This window comes from Ursus maritimus, unplaced genomic scaffold, assembly GCF_017311325.1.
Source record: "Ursus maritimus isolate PB19 unplaced genomic scaffold, ASM1731132v1 scaffold_16, whole genome shotgun sequence".
In the NCBI taxonomy this organism is placed as follows: domain Eukaryota; kingdom Metazoa; phylum Chordata; class Mammalia; order Carnivora; family Ursidae; genus Ursus; species Ursus maritimus.
Window position 1 is genome coordinate 46178608 of NW_024424008.1, and position 18089 is coordinate 46196696.

Genomic DNA, 18089 nt, shown 5'->3' on the forward strand with positions numbered 1-18089 from the left:
TAAGTTCTTATAATAATTAGCTTCTGTTGTTTTTATCTTAAATACCCACAAATATACCAGACCCTCTCTTCTGTTCTTCCTTCCCATTAGGCGCTTTCCCACTGCATTCATATAGTTGAATCAGTACACACACACACACACACACACACACACACACACACCCCTGTTCTCTACTGGCTTCAGCTTTTTTTTAGGTGAGATTTTGGGAAATGCCCTGAGATGAACTGGCTTGTTAGCTATGTTAATATGGGGGGGCTGGGGAAGGGAAGATGCTGGCCGCTGACTTTTGGTTTGGGTTGTCAGTCCATAACATGAGGTACAATTATAATTTTGACATGACAAAACCAAAAAATGTCAAACAAGAGTGTGAGAGACCAAGAAAGGGGATGGTGGTGGCCAAAGACAGGAAGCTGCTGGGCATAAAAACGTTTTAGACATAAAAATTGGGGGAGGGGAGAACTAGAGGTATTTCCGATGATGATGATGGGGGAGGGAAAGCAATTGGTGGGGCCTTTGAAATTGTGCCAGGAACCAAGAGCCAGGGGCAGTGGCAGAGGGGAAGGCCAGGTAGGACAATTAAAACGGAAATCTGGCTCCTTACAGCGCAGCGTGAAGCGGGGCTACAGAATTTGCTGCAGTGGGAGGTGGGGCCAGTCTGGCACAGTCTGTGGGTTTGAAAGGAGCTGGGCGGGTTGGGGAATGCCAGTCAGCCTTTGTAGTTCTGAGCTCAGAGAGGGGGTGACGAATACTGGGCTTCAGGTCAGAAGCCTGGCTTGGGTGGCTTTTGGAGGAATTTTCCCTCTGCTCCCAAACTCTTAAAATGTGCTCATCACACCACTGGCCTCCAATCACAGCGTAAACACGTGTCCTGGAGGCTGTCCTCCAGCAGAGGTCTCGGCCGTGATACCTGTTGGCTGGCTGATGGGGTCCTTCTCCTCTCCTATTCCCAAGATATCCTAAACGGGACTGAATACAATATCTTTGCATATTTCCCTTCACCCTTCCCACATGCTTCCCATCTCCCAGACTCCTCGGGTTAATCCCCAGGACAACCTTGCTTTGAAAGAAAAAATGTGGTGAGCCTCCTAGAAGATTTGGATCTCAGAAGCCTCTGTCTGTCCTGCTTCAGCCAGACGCCAGACAGCCGGCTCAAGGAGATGCACAGAGAAAAGCAGCAGTAAGTTTTTGTTGTTGTTTGTTTTCAAGACTTGGTTGCTCTCCAGAATTAAGGCCCCTAAAAGCATGAGGCTTTCTTTTCTTTCTTTTCCCCCTTCCCTTCCCTTTCGTTTCTTTTTCTTTTCTTTCTTGCGCAGCAGAAGGAAATAATATCCCCTTCCCATCTTGGGGCAGATTCAGGAACGCAACTGAATTAGAAAGTGTTTCTTCACTGGTCCTATCTTGGGTGAAAAATACCTGAAGTTGATCCGTGCGTGTCTATTCTCAACACTGTAATATTTTAAAATGTATCTGCGTTTGTTAAAGTAATTTGTACCGATTGTTCTTCTCCAGAATAAATACCGTATCTCTGGCTGATTGATTGTAATTATGATGAACTTGTCCCCGCACTTGCATGGATGTCTTCTTTGAGAATTTGTGCGCATATTTGCTGCTCCTCAAAGGGAAGGATAGAAGGACTTTGGAAGGAGGGTGTGGTCCGGCTGATTCAGCTACCTCCCCAGCCCATCCCTGACTCCTTCCCTCTGCTCCTCCCTCTCCCCATCTCCCTACCCTGGCTCCGCAAAGCCATCCTGAGCCAACTGTCAACAAAATGGCATTTACCTTTCGTTTCTCTCACTGCCTGTGTTAGACTCCGGCAGGTAGGAGACCACTCCCCACAATCAAATTCATCACATTTGTAATCTCAGCATATTTTCAGACCAAGACAGGGACCAGACTAGTGCACCCACTCCTTAAGCTTCCCTCATCCTGGGATTATTAGCCCAGATAGTAATCACAATAATAATACCGTATTTAGAAACTCACCAGCACATTTCATCTCTGAGAGTCTTACAGATGTTAACTAATTAATCTTCACAACACTCCGTGCAAGAGAGGTAAATATTATTAACCATGATGGGATATACATATGTATATGCGAAGGACAGCAAAATAGTTCACTTATGTATCATGGTTCACTTGATATAGTAACTGGTATTTTTAAAACACCCATCATAGATACAATAATTAGAGATGTGCTTTTGTTAACAAAACCACTACCCACTTCTAGCGTACCCTTGGGTACTAAATAATTACCCACTTTGTGTGGTTATCTAGCTCACTAATTACCCACAGAAATTGGGGTCAGGTGTTAACTGCTTGAAATAAGTATCCTCCAAAGACATCGCTGAGTTGTATAGAGAAAATGATGTGTTCATAGCAAAACTTTCATAACTCATATATTTGTATATCTTTGTAAGCGGAGTGAATACAGATGGGGGCAAATGAGCTTAGCATGTGAAAATCGTGCTGAACTGTTGTTACAAAGGTAGAGAGGTTTAGGAGAGTCTCGGGAAATTTCATCCTCTGTTTACCTTTCCTTTCTGAAGATGAGTGAAAGGACACGGTTCCCATAATCTGGTCTTCATATGCAAGCACACTAAGACAATCGGTGATTCTGGTTAGGAATGATTCATTTCGGCGTTACAGGGAGGCACCCAGTGAGTCAAAGATTTTTTTTTTTTTGACAGCTCCACCCTTTATGATTATTCTAGCATGTTTCTTTTTTTCTCATCAGTCTAGTGCAAACACACTATTAGCCAAATCCGAAAAAGATTCTAACCCAGTCACCAAGCCTGCCAACCATCTCTTTCTCCTTCCCAATAACGACCAAAAAAAAAAAAAAAAAAAAGAAAAGAAAGTATTAAAGGGAATCCAACACTATGATTGTAAGTCTTTCTCTTTTTGCCTCAATATGCTCTCCCCTCCCCTCCCCTCCTTGTCCCTCCCTTCCCTTCCCTTCCTCTCCTCTCTTCTCCTTTCCCTTCTTCCTCTCTCTGTGTCTCCTCATTTGTGCTTTTCCTTCTCCTTTTCCTTGGCATCCAGCTGTGCTGCAGGTCTCACAGTGAGAGACAAAGCACAGTGTCTGAGTTGAGCACAAAGAAGCTACCTTTAAAAAACATCGACTTGGAGGAAACCTGCTTCCCCAGATACCTCCCTCCCTTCTTTGCTATTTACAGAACCCAGCCTTATACTTCACACAGCACAGCCTGTTGTCTGCGTGATTCTAGCCCGGAAAATCGGGTGAAGATGGCAATATACCCACTGTGTGTATAGATAGGTAGAGACCCCGATTTTCGGGAGCTACCTGTTTTCCAGGATCAACGTGTAGCCGAGCTTTGCAAATGCACGCCAACAGACATGACGGGAGACGCTCCCCCTGCCCAACCCAGATGTCTTTCATTTTTATCTTGCGCCACTTTTTTTGTCATCTGAATGATTACTTATCATTATCAAGGGGCTTTAGGCTGATCAATGGAGTGTGTATGTATCTGATGGACATTTGAGGAGAAATTCTTCGGAAAGAAGGACAATGTCTGCAGTGGAAGTAAAGGGTTAGGATGGGCTGCAGTGACTGATGAGTTCATTTCAAAATCCACGGGAACGTAAGTGGTAAATTAGTACATATGGCAAATATAGTCAGCGAGCAAAACCTGCCACTGAAAGGAACGAGATTTCGAGCCTTTTAGTCATCTCACGGCTGAATAGAGTGCGTATTTTAAATATAGATTTGAATCACTGCTCTTTTATCCCTCTCAATGCCGATTTCAAAGAAGTATTTGGGCGCTGTGGACTTTCTGTCCATAAAGAAAACCCACCAAGATTCACAAAATGCACCGCCTGCCCTCCAACATGCTTAGGTGTTTTAAATGCCCGTGGGATGCGGAACAATTAGGCAGAGAACTGCACTGAGGTCTCTCTTCGTCACTCCTTCCTCCTTTTTTTTTTTTTTTCCCTCCCTTCTGGAAAACATGATACCTGATCTCTGGGTCTAGCAGGCTGAGGATTTTTCTGTATTTGTATAATACAATGTCTGGCCTTCCCCCTGACCTGCTGGTGTATTTTTGGTCTCATTAGTAGTCAGGGAGATGTCTTAGAGCATCCGGGGCTGCGAGTCAGAATGAGACACTACAACGGAGAGAGGGAGTGAGCGCGAGAGGATATTAGAAGGGAGGCTTGTCTCCAAGATATGGAAGGAAGTGAGAAATGACAGGACCGCAAGCTTTGTATGGAGGAGCCTGGCAGGGCGGGGGAGCGGCGGGGAGAGCCAAGTGGATTCTCAGAAAAGGAGGGAAGCCGTAGAGGAGCTAAAGGTGATTAGAGGGGGATATTGATTCCTTATTCTGCCAGAGATTTAAGCAGGCATGCGAGGAATCTGCACCATGGTTGGCAAAAGGAGACCCGTTGCCTCCTGTAACCAGACACTCGGGCTTTCCAGGAGCCCAGGGAGAGAGCTGAGAAGAAAGGGGGCAGTGTGGTCTAGGAAAATTCAACTTGTCGCTGATTTGTGCCTGATGCTTGCTGTCCGTCAGCAGCCTCCCTTACAATCTTTTTTTCTCTCTCTCCCTTTTTTTCTTGCCTTCTCCTTCTTCACTGGAGCCTAGGGGAGCCAGCAAAGATTAAATGTGCTTTCTCAAAGGCAGCCACTTCATGCTGCTATGTCGAAAGGGCCATTATTATTATTATTTTTAATAGTAAAAGAGAACGGGAGAGAGAGCTTGAGACAGAGAGAGAAGCAAGGTAGGTTGATGACGGACTAGCTTTTCTGGGAGGAAAAGGAAAGTGAGAGAGAAAGGAGAAACCCTGAACTGAACCGGACGATCGTGCCTGAGAAGAACCTACAGAGGTGAGAAAAAAAAAAAAAGTTGTCTTGAAGATGGGGGGGTGGGGATGCTGAATAGACCTTGTGCAGAGGTAAAGGAGGCATAATTTAGCTGTCTTGCTGGTATGATTCTATTTTGGAAGAGGGGGGAGACGGGGGAAGAGCCTGGAGCTTTAACGGTTTTTAGTTGCATATGGAAATATATACCAAATATTTAGCATTTTTACGAACTGCTGGAGGCCCCTCCAATGCCTTCCTTGCAGGGGCTGCTTTGTCATTCTCTTTGACTGGCCAGCCATCTACCTTGCTTAGGCTGGAATAAAAGAAGAAAAAAAGAAGGAAGGAAGGAAGGAAAGAGAAAGAAAAGAAAAGAAAGAAAGGGAAAGAGAAAGAGAGAAAAGGGGGAAGAAAAATTTTAAAAGAGTCATCTACCCACCCACTTCCCCTCCCTTCCCTTTCGACATTGGAGGCGGCATTGGAGCCCCTGGCACAGAGAAGCTCAGCTTCCAGGCAGACGGGGGAAAAGCGACCCTCTCTCAGGTACAGAACCGGTAGCTTCTGCGAAGATGGAGGGGAATTAGGCTTCTGGTTCCTCTGAAATATTGGCAAAAGGCTCCGAAGGTTTGGCGGCGGGAGTGGGGCGGGGGAGACGGATCTCCCCAGCCTGCACCCACCCCTTCCCACCTCGCCTCCCAAATGACAGCCTGGTGCTGGCTCTGCGTGATTTGGCCTTGGCTTCAGCCAAGCAGCTGATCCAGAGGAGGCCCCCGTTTGCAGGACGGACTGGCCAAGTGCACGCTAAAGAAAAGACGGAAGAAATTTTTTAAAGCAGCTCTGGGGAGGTTTTTCATTCTTTAAAAAAAAAGAAAAAGAAAGAAAGAGAAAGAAAGAAAAAAAGAAAAATTCAAAAAAAAATTTTTAACTGCATATTTTCAAAATTTGATCAGTCCCAGCCCCTCCCTGCACTTCCACCAAATTGCCCTTTTTCTTCCTCGTCAAAGCATAAACTACAGAGTTACAGTCTCTAGATTTGGTGTAACGCTTCCTGCCCCCGCCTCCCCTCCCCGCCCCGTTGTCGGTCCTCTATTGAAACACCTCGCCCAGGCTAGCGCACTGCGAGCTCACATTTCCCCCCCTTGCTCGGAATGGTGTTACGGGAGGCTGCAACCCTGCTCCGCTTCCAATGGGTGAGTTTAAAACGCTATTCGTATTTATACTTTCATGGCCTCCAAGCCCTCCTTCTTGGTCTTCTCCTTCCGAAAGCGTGATTTCTATGATTTTGCATGCGGCATGCTTGCCCAGGAGGAAAGAGATGCCTCCTATTTTCCTTATGGTCAGCTGTGCTAGTTGTAAGTTCACGCTTTGAAAGGGTATTTAAGCCTTATTTTAGACCATGGTTTTAAAAACGTCAGCATTTCTGGGTCTATGCATATTATTTTTCATTTTATTAAAACCGTTTTGCCCAAAGCTTCAAAGAGTTTTCTCTGATATACACGCGATTGTATGTTCAGGTATGTATATGTGTCTTCAGAACCTGCGTGTGTGTGTGTGTGTGTGTGTACAAATATATTTACATGGAATCAAATTGTGTGACCTAAGGAAGCTTCGAGAGTGAGGGAATACCCTGCCACCTGTTTGTTGCCTTTTAGTCAAGAACCTGGAACAGAAATTGCCTGTCATTCTTGTTTTGCTTTGCTTTGTCTCAAGAAAGAACAATTTGTTGCGCTCCTCTCAATCCCTGAGACCCTAACTTGTGATGTTTACGGTTTAAATCCACGGGTTAGGCTCTTGGGAGCTGCGAGTCGTGCCTTGGCATCCTGGAAATTTGGTGGAACTTTTCTCTTTAAAGCAAAAACAAAAGAAAAGAAAGTTTGTCTGAAGTGATTGAGTGCACCTCTGAGGTTTTCATTGTTAGATGGGGTCAGGTGACCAGAAAGTGGCAGCTCCTGGGTTTCTGTTAAAGTAGGTATATATTGTTTTAAGAGCGTGTTGGCTGCTGTGTGTGTGTGTGTATGTGTGTGTGTGTATTATGGGTGCCTGAGGTTTGTGGAACTCATCTACCATGGTCTATTTCTTGAGAGCAACACGCAGTACTATCCGAGCGTAACAAGAACAGCTCAGTACCTGGTGCTTGACCTCAGAACATATCAGCTGAAGTCCCAGCATGCCCCGTGCCTCCAACTTTTAAACTCAACAGTTAATCTTAAATTTGTGTCCAATTAAAATGGGCATGTGGACATGTTATACAGTCAATACTCACATGTATGTATCATATATGGCTAGACAGTGAACACGCAGACACAGATGGGGGCAAACCAATAGTTTGGGCTAAAATATTAATAGGCTAAAAATTCTACTCTTGCTATTCTACACGGAGGATGAAATTTACGGTGTTCGTAAAGATTCTATTTGTATTACTTTGCAAGATTTTGAAAAATGAGAGGAGCAATGTAGCCTCCTTGCTGGGCATCTGTTTTAAAATGTTATACACCGTGAGTTTAAAAGTAATAGGGATTGGAAATATATTTTCTAAATATTTAAATGGAAAGAAATAACAACAACACACACATATGCGATTATTGTATCTTTGGGGAGTAATCAGTGCCCATTATTCTTCATTTAAAGATTGAAAAAAATTTATCAGGATTTAAATTCAGTCCAAACAAAGTTATTTGTAACAACGAACTGTACATTTAAAATAATCTTCTCTTAAGGTAATTGTTTACCTAGTTTGTAGTTTTCTGAAAACGTAACTTTTCGTGACAGAATAATTTTAGTGATTCAGATCTCTCTCTCTTAGTTGAAGAACAGAAAACAGTAACTTACCTTTCCTTTGTTGTGAAAAATTCCAACATACAATTTTATTTAAACGGTTTTGGTATCCTTGGGCCAACATTTATCTTCTATTTTTGGAAAATACCTAAATCAGTCCCGACTTTAAATGCTTTCTTCTTTTAAAGACTCTGTATGGGCTGTAACCTCATTTAATACGTGTAGTCGAAGGTTAAGGAAACTGTTCTTTTCCTGTGTGTGTGTTTTTTTAAAGTGTTTATTGCAATTTCAGTCATTGACTCCAAATCGTAGTCAAGAAACCATTTTGTATCAGAAAACTGAATCCAGAAAATGAACTGTGTAACAATTGCACCATGTCTTTTGTTGAAATCTCTTGCGTAGTTGTACTATTTAAATATTACTTTCCAGCCTTTGGTAGCCTGAAAATGCTTCAGAGAAAAGAGTTACTTGATTTCGAAGTCATCCTTTGGTTTCTGTACAATGGATTAATGATTTTTCCCCATCTTAGCGGATGTGTGTGCATAGGTATTTGGAAATTATGGAAAGGGATCTATTTAACTTATGGATCTATATTACTGCAAGATTCATATCAAATATTTGCAAAACATTTGGTGCTTTACTAAGTCAAAATATATCTGCAGTTAATTCTATGAAACTGTATGCATGGGCCAATAAAAACATGCTGGATATCATTCTTCTGCGATTGTAAAGGGTAACAGGATAGTAATTTAATACAAGTGATACAGTTTGTATTCCAAGGCACTCTTTCGGTATTTTTTACGTGTTTTCAAGTGGATTGCTCATGCTCTGAGGTTGCTATCACAACTGATCACACGGGCATTTAGGAGTGCACAACGGCACACAGGATTTTGTATTTCAGCAGGGGACTGCCCCAGTGTAAGGGCAGGTTTCTCAACACCCCTTCTTCCTCACCGAGCCCATCAGCGAAGTTCAGTGAAATGAATAACATAATTGGTGGTTGGTTCAATCACTACCAGTCTAGACTAGCCCAGACGCATCAATTAGAGAGAGCTGTCTTTTAAAGGGGGAGCACAACCGAAACAAGCAGGGCATTATTGATACTGATCTTTAAAAGTGCAAATCCAGCTTGGCAGATAAAAAAAAAAAAAAAATAAGGCGGGGAATTGGGGAGGGCGGTTTGCGTTGCGGGAAGAAAAGAAAAAGACGTGAACTGGAGCTTTCGGACACAGAAGGACAGGAAGCTTGAGAGAAAAGGAGTGGATAATGAGTGCAAGCCAATGCAGCGCCTCCTTGGAACACACAGTTACAATTCAGTTCACAGGGCATACTGGTTCACCATATTTTTAACTAGATTCTCCCCCTCCTCCTTTTTTTTTTATTCCTTCTTCTTCTTCTTCTTCTTCTTTTTTTTTTTTTTTTTGCCTCTGTTTCCAAAGAAGTGCCAGCTCAAAGCCAATGCAGTTGGAAATTTAACAGCTCTAGGAAGCTCTACAGAGAAGAAAGCCAAGTCATACGAACCAGCCAAAACTCCTTTTGCAACATTTTTCCCCAAAAGAAAAACACAGAAGATGTTTACTTTTGAGTCTCTAATTCTACCTTTAAAAAAAAAAAAATCAGCTGTACTAATGAACAGTACTTGCTTTAAATCCAGCACCTGGGAGCTAATTTTATGGGCAAGACACCTTTAGGTAAACAGTTTTCTGTCGAATACAGTAAAATGATGAAGAACGTAACAAAAGACTTTGGTAATTTGGTGGAGGGGGGGTGATTTTTGATGGAGAAATAACAGATGATTTAGAAAGCGTTAGGAACACATCAAGCCCCAGGGAAAGAAAATGTTTGATTGGTATTAATTAAAACACTGCTAATATATTCTAATAAAATCAAATTTAACATTCTACACTAATCCGCTTGGTATGTCAAAGGAAAAGAAGAGTATTATCTTATTTGCATCTCTGCCATCCAAATGCATTTGCTCATTCAGCAGAATTAATTTTTATCACCAGCCTGTTTAATCTCCTCACAGATTTAGTCAAACTTATTCTTTCAAACTAAAAAGGATCAGGGGAGGGAATCCATGGAAGGTATTGGGAAGACTAGCGACTGTATTTAGCACTGGCTTTATATTTTCCCATACCCTTTTCTCTCCATTTGCTGTAGTGGGGTGTGGAGGAACCGTGAGACTGCAGGGGGGTGATGGATGGTTAATTTTCGTCTCTTTCTCTTCTACCTACCGGGTTATTTGGCAATTTCAGTTGCCAAATTATTTGAGTGGCATTTATTAACATGACTGATGTTGGTCCGCTAATTAATATCTCATTTATTTCTAATTTCAGAATCTATTTTATGACAAATTCCTGATGCAAAAAAAAAAAAAAAGAAAAAAGGGGGGGGCTCTCACGCCCTACACCCATTGCTTCTTCTCAATTATTTGCAACTGTGGTCCCCCTAAGAGAAAGTGGGGAGGTGAATGTAAAATTGTATTCACTAAGAACTGAGTTCTTTGTCTCATTTTTTAAGGGAAAATTTCTACAGAAAAAAAATGTATATTTTCTGAAATGGCGAGTTTCGTGCCCTTGATTGTTAAACTCTCACAATGGGTAAAACCGTCCCCAGATGACATCATAGCCAAAATGTTTCTCCTCTCATTAGTCTCTCATGACGATGATATCATATGTAAATATGTGCCCAACACAAAAAATGAATGGGCCAGAAATACCGAGGGCCGCATTTGTGTATTTCAAAAGTGCGGAATTCTGCCCGGTCTCAAGGAGATGGAAACTACCAGACTACAGTCCTGAGGATATTGCCTTTTTTGCTCCATTGCCTTTTTCAGTTCTTCAACATAAAAGAGCAATCGCAGTTCGGTTTCACATGTATTGTTCTATAATCCAGGCAATAAATGCTAATTAGTAATGCTCAAGGATCCGACCATTCAGAGTAATTATCATAATTTACTTCTTCCTTGTTAAAGACATTCCTTGCTGATTAAAAAAAAAAAAAAATTAAATCGCTTTCCCATTGCACCGTAGTGGAAATGCACTGGAGAGATGTCCAAGGTATAGTAATATCGTTCTGGCAGCCTTCAAAGTCACCCACACGTGCCTCTTAGCTTATTCCAAACGGAATTGCAACTTAATTTCTAAAAAGAGATTCATGTAAATGCATAAAGTTTTGCGTGTGCACCAGGAATGTATGATTTTATTTTACAAACCCCAAGGCTCCTCCTTCCCGGCCCACCCCCTTTCTAAAACCACTTACTGAGCAGAACAAAGGAAACTGCTAACTATAGAGACATCATTAAGTGTGAACAGCAGCAGCGTGATAAAGTATGTGATATGACAACATATTTCATTGCACAAAAGTGCAGATAATTAAATAATTCAATAGTAACCCTGACTAATTAGCAGAAAGATCTTTAAAAGGAGGAATCAAGAAAATGGATCCAATCAACTTGAATAATATGCTCCGTTCTCCAAGATCACAAATATATATTTGGTTATTTGATAATTGATTGATTCATACGGAAAGATGAGGACAAAAGCCTGTTCCTCAAAATGGAGCTTTGATCTGGCATCCTCTTTAGGACAAATTAATCCTATGTTCTAGAAAAGCAGAATTTAATGGAGGGCTCTCTGTTTTCAGTCGAAGGTGTAATCCTCTGTTCGGTTGCACATTTCTCTTTTATCAGGTGTTCTAAAAATTCGTCAACCCCTTCGCTTTTCATATCATTGCCTCAGAATATACGTATGAGGCGTCCCCCACATTTTCTAATGAGGATCGTGTTTAAGTTTGCTTCTTCTTGCTTGAAGCAAATAAGGATCCTATGCACGGAAGGCATAGGATAAATCACCATGCTGAATATTGTATCTGGTGGAATCGCCCCCCTCCCTTGCTTAATCTATCAAGGTAATATTCCCAGTTTCATTGTTCATTGGTCCTTTCGGGGAGAGTTTCAGCTTTTACTTGAGGGTTGTAAGCACATTAGAGGAATAATTCCCTCTGGATACTATACAGAAGGAGCCACCTGCAAAATGTTGATGCTGTTATTGAAATCTCAAGTGGAATCAGCTTTCAAAAAATTAGATATTAGATGCATCCGATATAATTTGCAATGTGTAATTATACTAATGTGCATAGAGTTGTGTGTTGCTTTACATGTTGCCTACTTGAGATTTTTTTTTTCCATGGGCATTTCGCATCATTTGAAATGGCTCCTGAGCAGAATGTTCTTAAAATCAGCTTTTAAAAAAAGTCCTTGCTAATTAATATACGAATACAAGGGCTCTACGGTCTGTGTTCTCGTGCAAGAATGAATGAATGCGTGTGACCCAGATATTGGAAAGTAATGATCTCTAAGAGGGTTGTCATTGTGGACACTTGAATTAGTTGTAAAATATTGCCTCCTCTTGACTGATTTAGTCTTCATCCAGACTTTGGACAATTTGTGAAGTAATGGAGAATATTAGAATAGTAAATCTTATTCCTAAGAAATCCATTTCCTTCACTAGGATGAGATAAAATACCAGGGAAATGGCTTGAGGCAGAGATCATTTTAATTTAATCAGAGTGACCAAAATCATAACAGTAATAAACAACTTATTTTCCATCTTTCCCCCATTTTGCACGGCGCGTGAGGATTTACTACAACTCTGCCTTAGGTCATTTACACGCTAACACCAACTTCCCTTTTGGTGTCTCGACATGGTGTTGCATTGGACGGAAGACCCCTCCCCACCAAGGAGCTGGCCCCCGAAGACCTAGCTATTAAGGAAAAACCCAGGCAGTGAAACAGTGAGTTGATTGGTCAGCCCGGTGCTTGGCACTTGCTGTATGCTCGGTAGGCGAAGGTGCTCTTGATGCAAATTTGGAGAATCATTACCATCAGATCACAGAGGGACCCTGAGCAAGGCTACGCAAGAGTCCCAATTTATGCTTATACGTTTGGGAGACAAAAAGGATTCCAAGGGAGGCTCATGTTGAGATGATACAAGATATTACTCATTCCAGTTAAGTAGGCAGAGGCCCCAAAGAAGGCTGATTTGTTAAACATTTGACTCATAATAGACCCCAAAATACGGTGGTTCATATTTTTATACTGTGTAGTCTGCAAAATTCATTGTAATGCTGGGGCCTATGTTACAAAGGGGGCATTTTGCATGGGCTGTATCCATATAGCACCAAAGCAGTGTATTGCTTTACTTTTCATTTGCTCCTATGTACAAGGACTTTCCATGATTATGCCACCCAAAGGAGTCACCAAAATATTGTGCGGAGCATCCTTCCTTACTCTAATAACATTTTAATTTATTCACAAAGGAGTCTTACACACGTGTCTCAAGAGCTTAGCACCCCCACCTTCCCAATCTATGTTCACAAAATATTGAGGTCTAAAATCTGTAAGATACATTTTTAATTTCTCATCGAGGATCAGTTGTCTCGTGCTTGATCAGAACAAAAAAAAATACCTGTTAACAATATGTAATACTGGGTTATTTATTAGGTGTTAGAAAACAAATACACCTGCCGTCTAGAGACCCATCTTCAATGTATCCAAAGTGTTTAGGGCAGATCTGTGGCAGTATATCAGTGAGATGGGGTCATCTATCCCTTTTGCTGTGCCTGACTCATTATGCCTCTTCATTGTGCTGGCGTAATGAAAAGGCTGACAATAAAGGCTTTAGTTAAATTAAAATCCACCTGCAAAGTATATTTCATTCATAACAACTTTCATAGAATAAAAGAAACATTAATACAGCTCTCCCCAAATATCCTTATCTGCAGAATGAGTGGGTTGGATTAGTTGGTCTCTAAATGTTTTTACAGCTTTAAGAATTTTTGAAGCTACTCTAAAACAGAAATAGAAGAACAACCCCAGGACCCTCGAATCCAGAGTCCATTTGCACCAACAGTTGTCTTTTAAAGTTATATTTGATTCCGCCTCCAGGTGCTTTATTTACTAACATATTTTGCCTTGCTGCTAAAACAGTAAAGGCTGACGTTCATTTTCAGGATGGGCAGCGACAAAAAAGAGGAACAGCTGAAGAATGAACAAAGCTCCACAGTGGGAGAAGGAAATTCTTGATCTGACTTCTAAGCCCATGTCCTTCAGCATTAACACAGAAGAAACCCAGACAAGCACCTGCCTTTCTATTTTAAGACCATATTCTTTGGTCCTTCTGCCTTCATTTAATTTCTTGCAGCGTGGTTTTGTTTTACCCCATTGGGTTGATGCCTTTGAGTTTCACGTTTCCCTTTCCATTCGATTCATCTGAATCATGTTAATATCCCCTTCAAAACCCACAGTAGTCACATTAACACACCACGCTTCCCAAATTAAATCTTTATATGTTCAAAACCTCCTGAAAATTGCCCTGCCCTATTTTCTAAAGCCACTCCGAATGTATAATCTCTCCTTGGGTTAAGCAAGCCTGCTCTTCCTGGCTTCCAAGTCTTTGAAGGAGCTCGTACCCTGCTTTCCTCCCTGCACACTCTGTCTCTCTGCCACTTGTACATTTCAGAAACCTTTCCCTCTCTCTTTCTCTCCCTCCTTCCACCTCCATTCTGTCTTCCTTCTTTCCTTCCTTCCTTCCTTCTTCCATTTCTCCCTTCCTCCCTCCCTTTTGTTCTTTCTTTCCTTCTTTCTTCCACTGGGCACAACGTGTCATGCTCTGAGCCAGGCACCAGAAATACAAAGACAAATACGAGGAACTGACATTAACTCCTAACAATTTCAGTGATTTCATTCGCCTCTGCGTTGCTAAGCACTTGTGTCTCCACAATCATTTGATTTTGCCTTTAGTCTTTAGATTTCTTTGAATTTGTCCTTAGAGTCCTGCGTTCTTTTGTTTTTTCCTACGTGTCCTATTTCAGTAAGTTGCCTGTTGGGTAAACCTGAAGCTTTTCTTACGGAGCGTTTTCTCCCAGAGTGATGAGCGTGGGGTGGTCACACACTCAAGCAGTGCTGTTGCTTGACCGATCCTCCAACGACGTGAACAGTGAGCGAGCCCTACGTCTTTGTGGTGATGCAGCATTCCACGTGTACTTAGAAATAGCATGGCCCCCGAAGCATCCTTACGTGCACTTATTTCTATCAAAGAGTCAATGTGATAACTTTCTGTGACATGTTCTGTTATTTTTTTAGTTGTGTTGATGTTCCTTTCAGCTGGTCCTATAGCCCCCCTCCTCGGGAAGGTCTCCCCAGTGAAAGGACATAAACGGCACTGGACACAGCTGCACTGGGGGACGTTCCAGCCAACTATGAAGTTGAAACAAAGGAAGCGATCACCTGAAGACACCTCTCCTGCTAAGCAGCACCCCCAAATGGTGCGATTTCAGGCACGAGAACTCCCAGAACACGAGGCAAGCTTTTCAAGAAACAGAAAAAACTTCACAGTGACATCTAGATTTCTAAAGAGCCAAGGACTTTCCCTTCCTCGTGTGTATTCCTCTGTTTGTATTTTAATGCAGTGTGACATTCATTTCTAAATTATTTCCCCAGTATGGATATGCTTATTAACGCACTGATTTTTTTAAAATAGAAAATCACACAAATGTATTCATGTTTAAGGAACAAAATTCATGCTATAAGTAGGTTGATTTTTAGACACACACAGTTTGGTCTGAAGAGTGACCTAAAAGAATATAAAGTACTTTTGAAATAACAAGGTAGTCAGAGGCAATCCAAAGGCTGAAATAACGGTGGAAACTCATAAGGCAGCCGAGAAATACCACATTGTCCTATCTGACACCAGCCAATGAACTCTTCTATTAATCAAGCAAGATAGGTTCCGGAAGACATGGTCACTGCCTCTAAAGAGTGTAAAACTAGGTCTACAGAGATACATAAACTCTTGAAACGACAGTAACAAATCAGGTCTATAGATGTTAAGACCACAACAAAACAAAATATAAAAACAAGGAGTTCAGAGGAGGTCACCATTATCTGGGCAAAACTAGTCTGTTTAGGGAAGAAAGTTCCCAAAAGAGGAAAATACAAGAGGAATCTTAAGGAATGTTAAAGATTTAGTGGGCACCTGCCTGGCTCAGGTGGTAGAACGTGCAACTCTTAATCTCAGGGTTGTGAGTTTAAGCCCCACGTAGGGCATAGAGCATACTGGAAAAAAAAAAAAAAAGAATATTAAAGATTTAGATAAATGGAAAGGAAAGAGAAAATAGAGTTCTTTAAATGAATGCAATATTGTGAGCAAAGCCATGGAGGAAGGAATCTACGTGAATTTAAGGAATTACGCATATACATGTCTAGTTGACATTCAGTGTATGTATACATATACGGTAAGGACTTCACACACACGCTTCCCCTCCCTCACCCTGGGTTCACCTAGGATTATCATCGTATTTCTTTGTCATTAAAGCAAGTGACAGTGCTCGGTGGTAGTATGAGAACTTAGGATTTTTCTGTTAACTTAATACTAATTGGTATTTCTTGAGTTCCTACTGTAGGTTAAGCATTTCACATACGCACTCACTTAAGCCTGCAACTCACGACAACCCTGCAAAATAAGTATTATGATCCCTGTTTTAAAGATAAGGTTTAACGAGGTCAAGTAACTCGCCAAACTGCCATGTACAGGGTTCACATTCAGAACTGTGATTGCAAAGCTCGCGCTCTGAAGCACTAAGTCACAATATTGTGATCAACGTTGCAATATTACTGCTTGAATATTCCTTGATAGTTTTTTACGGTAAATAAATAGCTATGACATTCACTTTAATGATTTAATTTTTTCGGTGGTCTGCTCACATCACGTTAGAATGATGGAAAGAATTTTCATGATAGAAAATGGAAGGAATTGGGAAATAGAGCTTATCAGCATTGTAGGCTTTTGTTTTGGTTTTTATTGTTCTTTGCCAGACCTTGAGGAAATTGTTCACTGTGTTCTGCATGAAATCTCAAATTCTTGAGAATTCAAAGAGGGGGGCACTTAAAGGTCATCTGTTGCAATGTGCTTTTCTACAGATGACAAATCAAAGTTAGAGCGACTTACGGAAGATCACACATTAGTGTTTGGCAGAGCCAGGCCCAGAAGCCAGGCTGCCCAGTCTCCTCTCAGAGGCTCTTAAACGACTCTGCCCTGCCTAAATGAAGGATGAACTTGCATTTGATCAAGGAAAGCGTTCTCTCTGGGTGATCCGGGAGCACCACACCTAGTAGATTGCTTCAAGTTGGCACCTCAAAGAGCCAAAGGCTTCCCACCTCAACGTGAAAAATAGCCAGTTAAGAACTAACATCTTTTGACGCAGAAATTTTCAATGATCCCTCCTCAGAGAACACATAATGGCTCAAGTTCTGCGTATAATGTCTTCAATGATATCCTTAAGTTATTTGGAATTCTTAGCTCACCTAAACAAACCAGATCTTCTAACGAGCATTTTCTTACCCAATTTTATGCACTGTATGTATTTGTAAGTGCTTCTGCATGAATATTTATACATGCCTATTTCGATAGTCCTTATGTTTTTGAAAATATCAATGGTTATTTGCTATTTTAATCCTCACTTATCCATGTAACTAACTCAAGAATACTTCAGCCCTAAAAAGCTAGAATTGAGGAAATCTCACTCTTCTTTACCAGCTCCTTTGCATTTAGTTGGCATTTAGTACTGATTAATAAAGTGGTCAGCTGGATAACACAGAGGTTCAGTACGCAATTCCATCTTGAAGGAGTCAGTGAAGCTGGGTCTACTTAAGGACAAACATCTAGACGTCTGGAAGTACCTGAATATTTGACTGTTGTAAATTTCCACGTAAAAATCTGGCATTGTCCGACATAGATCTCTTTGTGGCTCAGGTTGTCCTGTTTTCAAAATGATGATTATTGGCCACATCTCACACAGTTCTCATTAAGTGAGTTCATAAATAAACAGGTTTTTTTTTTTAAAGAGTAGCCAAGCACAAAATGTGACTTTGTTGACATTTTATGAGATTTCATCATGTGTCCCTTGAATCCCCAATAAAAGCAATGTTGTATCAACTGTGAGCCTGTGTTGATTTCTTGGAAGAGCGTGCTCTCATAATTTGTTTGTTTTCACTAGGGTATATCAAAGCTAATTTCAGGATGCACGAGGAGCAGTTGATCCGATGTGATGGAAAAAACTTAAATTTGGAGCCCGTTTCTAACAATCCTATATTGGCCCTTCAATAAACAACACTATCATCTGCCCAAGTGAGAAAGCAAGGTGTAGTCCTTGTCTTTTCTCCTGCCACCTGTCAAGGCCAATCAGTCAGGACAATCAATTAGATTTTTCCCTACTGTTTGCAAATATGTCTGCCTCTCTTCGTCCTCTGTGCGCCTATTAAGACAGCCCTCATTTCTCACCTGGACTACTGAGTCATGCCTCCAGTTTTTCCTTCCACACTGCCAAGCAGCAGCCAGGGAAACCTCGCTAAACCACAAACATCATATCATTCCACAGTTTCAAACTTTTCACCGGCTTCCCATTGACCCTGGAATATCGTGACACCTAAAGCCCT

General features: G+C 41.4%; 1 long non-coding RNA gene across 1 annotated transcript; it reads left to right on the forward strand.

Moving 5' to 3' along the window:
- The first annotated feature begins 4854 nt into the window (after positions 1 to 4854).
- Positions 4855 to 17595, forward strand: LOC103662292. The gene is made up of 2 exons (XR_568398.2): positions 4855 to 6006; positions 14739 to 17595. It is a non-coding gene; the product is annotated as an uncharacterized LOC103662292 (long non-coding RNA).
- Positions 17596 to 18089: the final 494 nt, after the last annotated feature.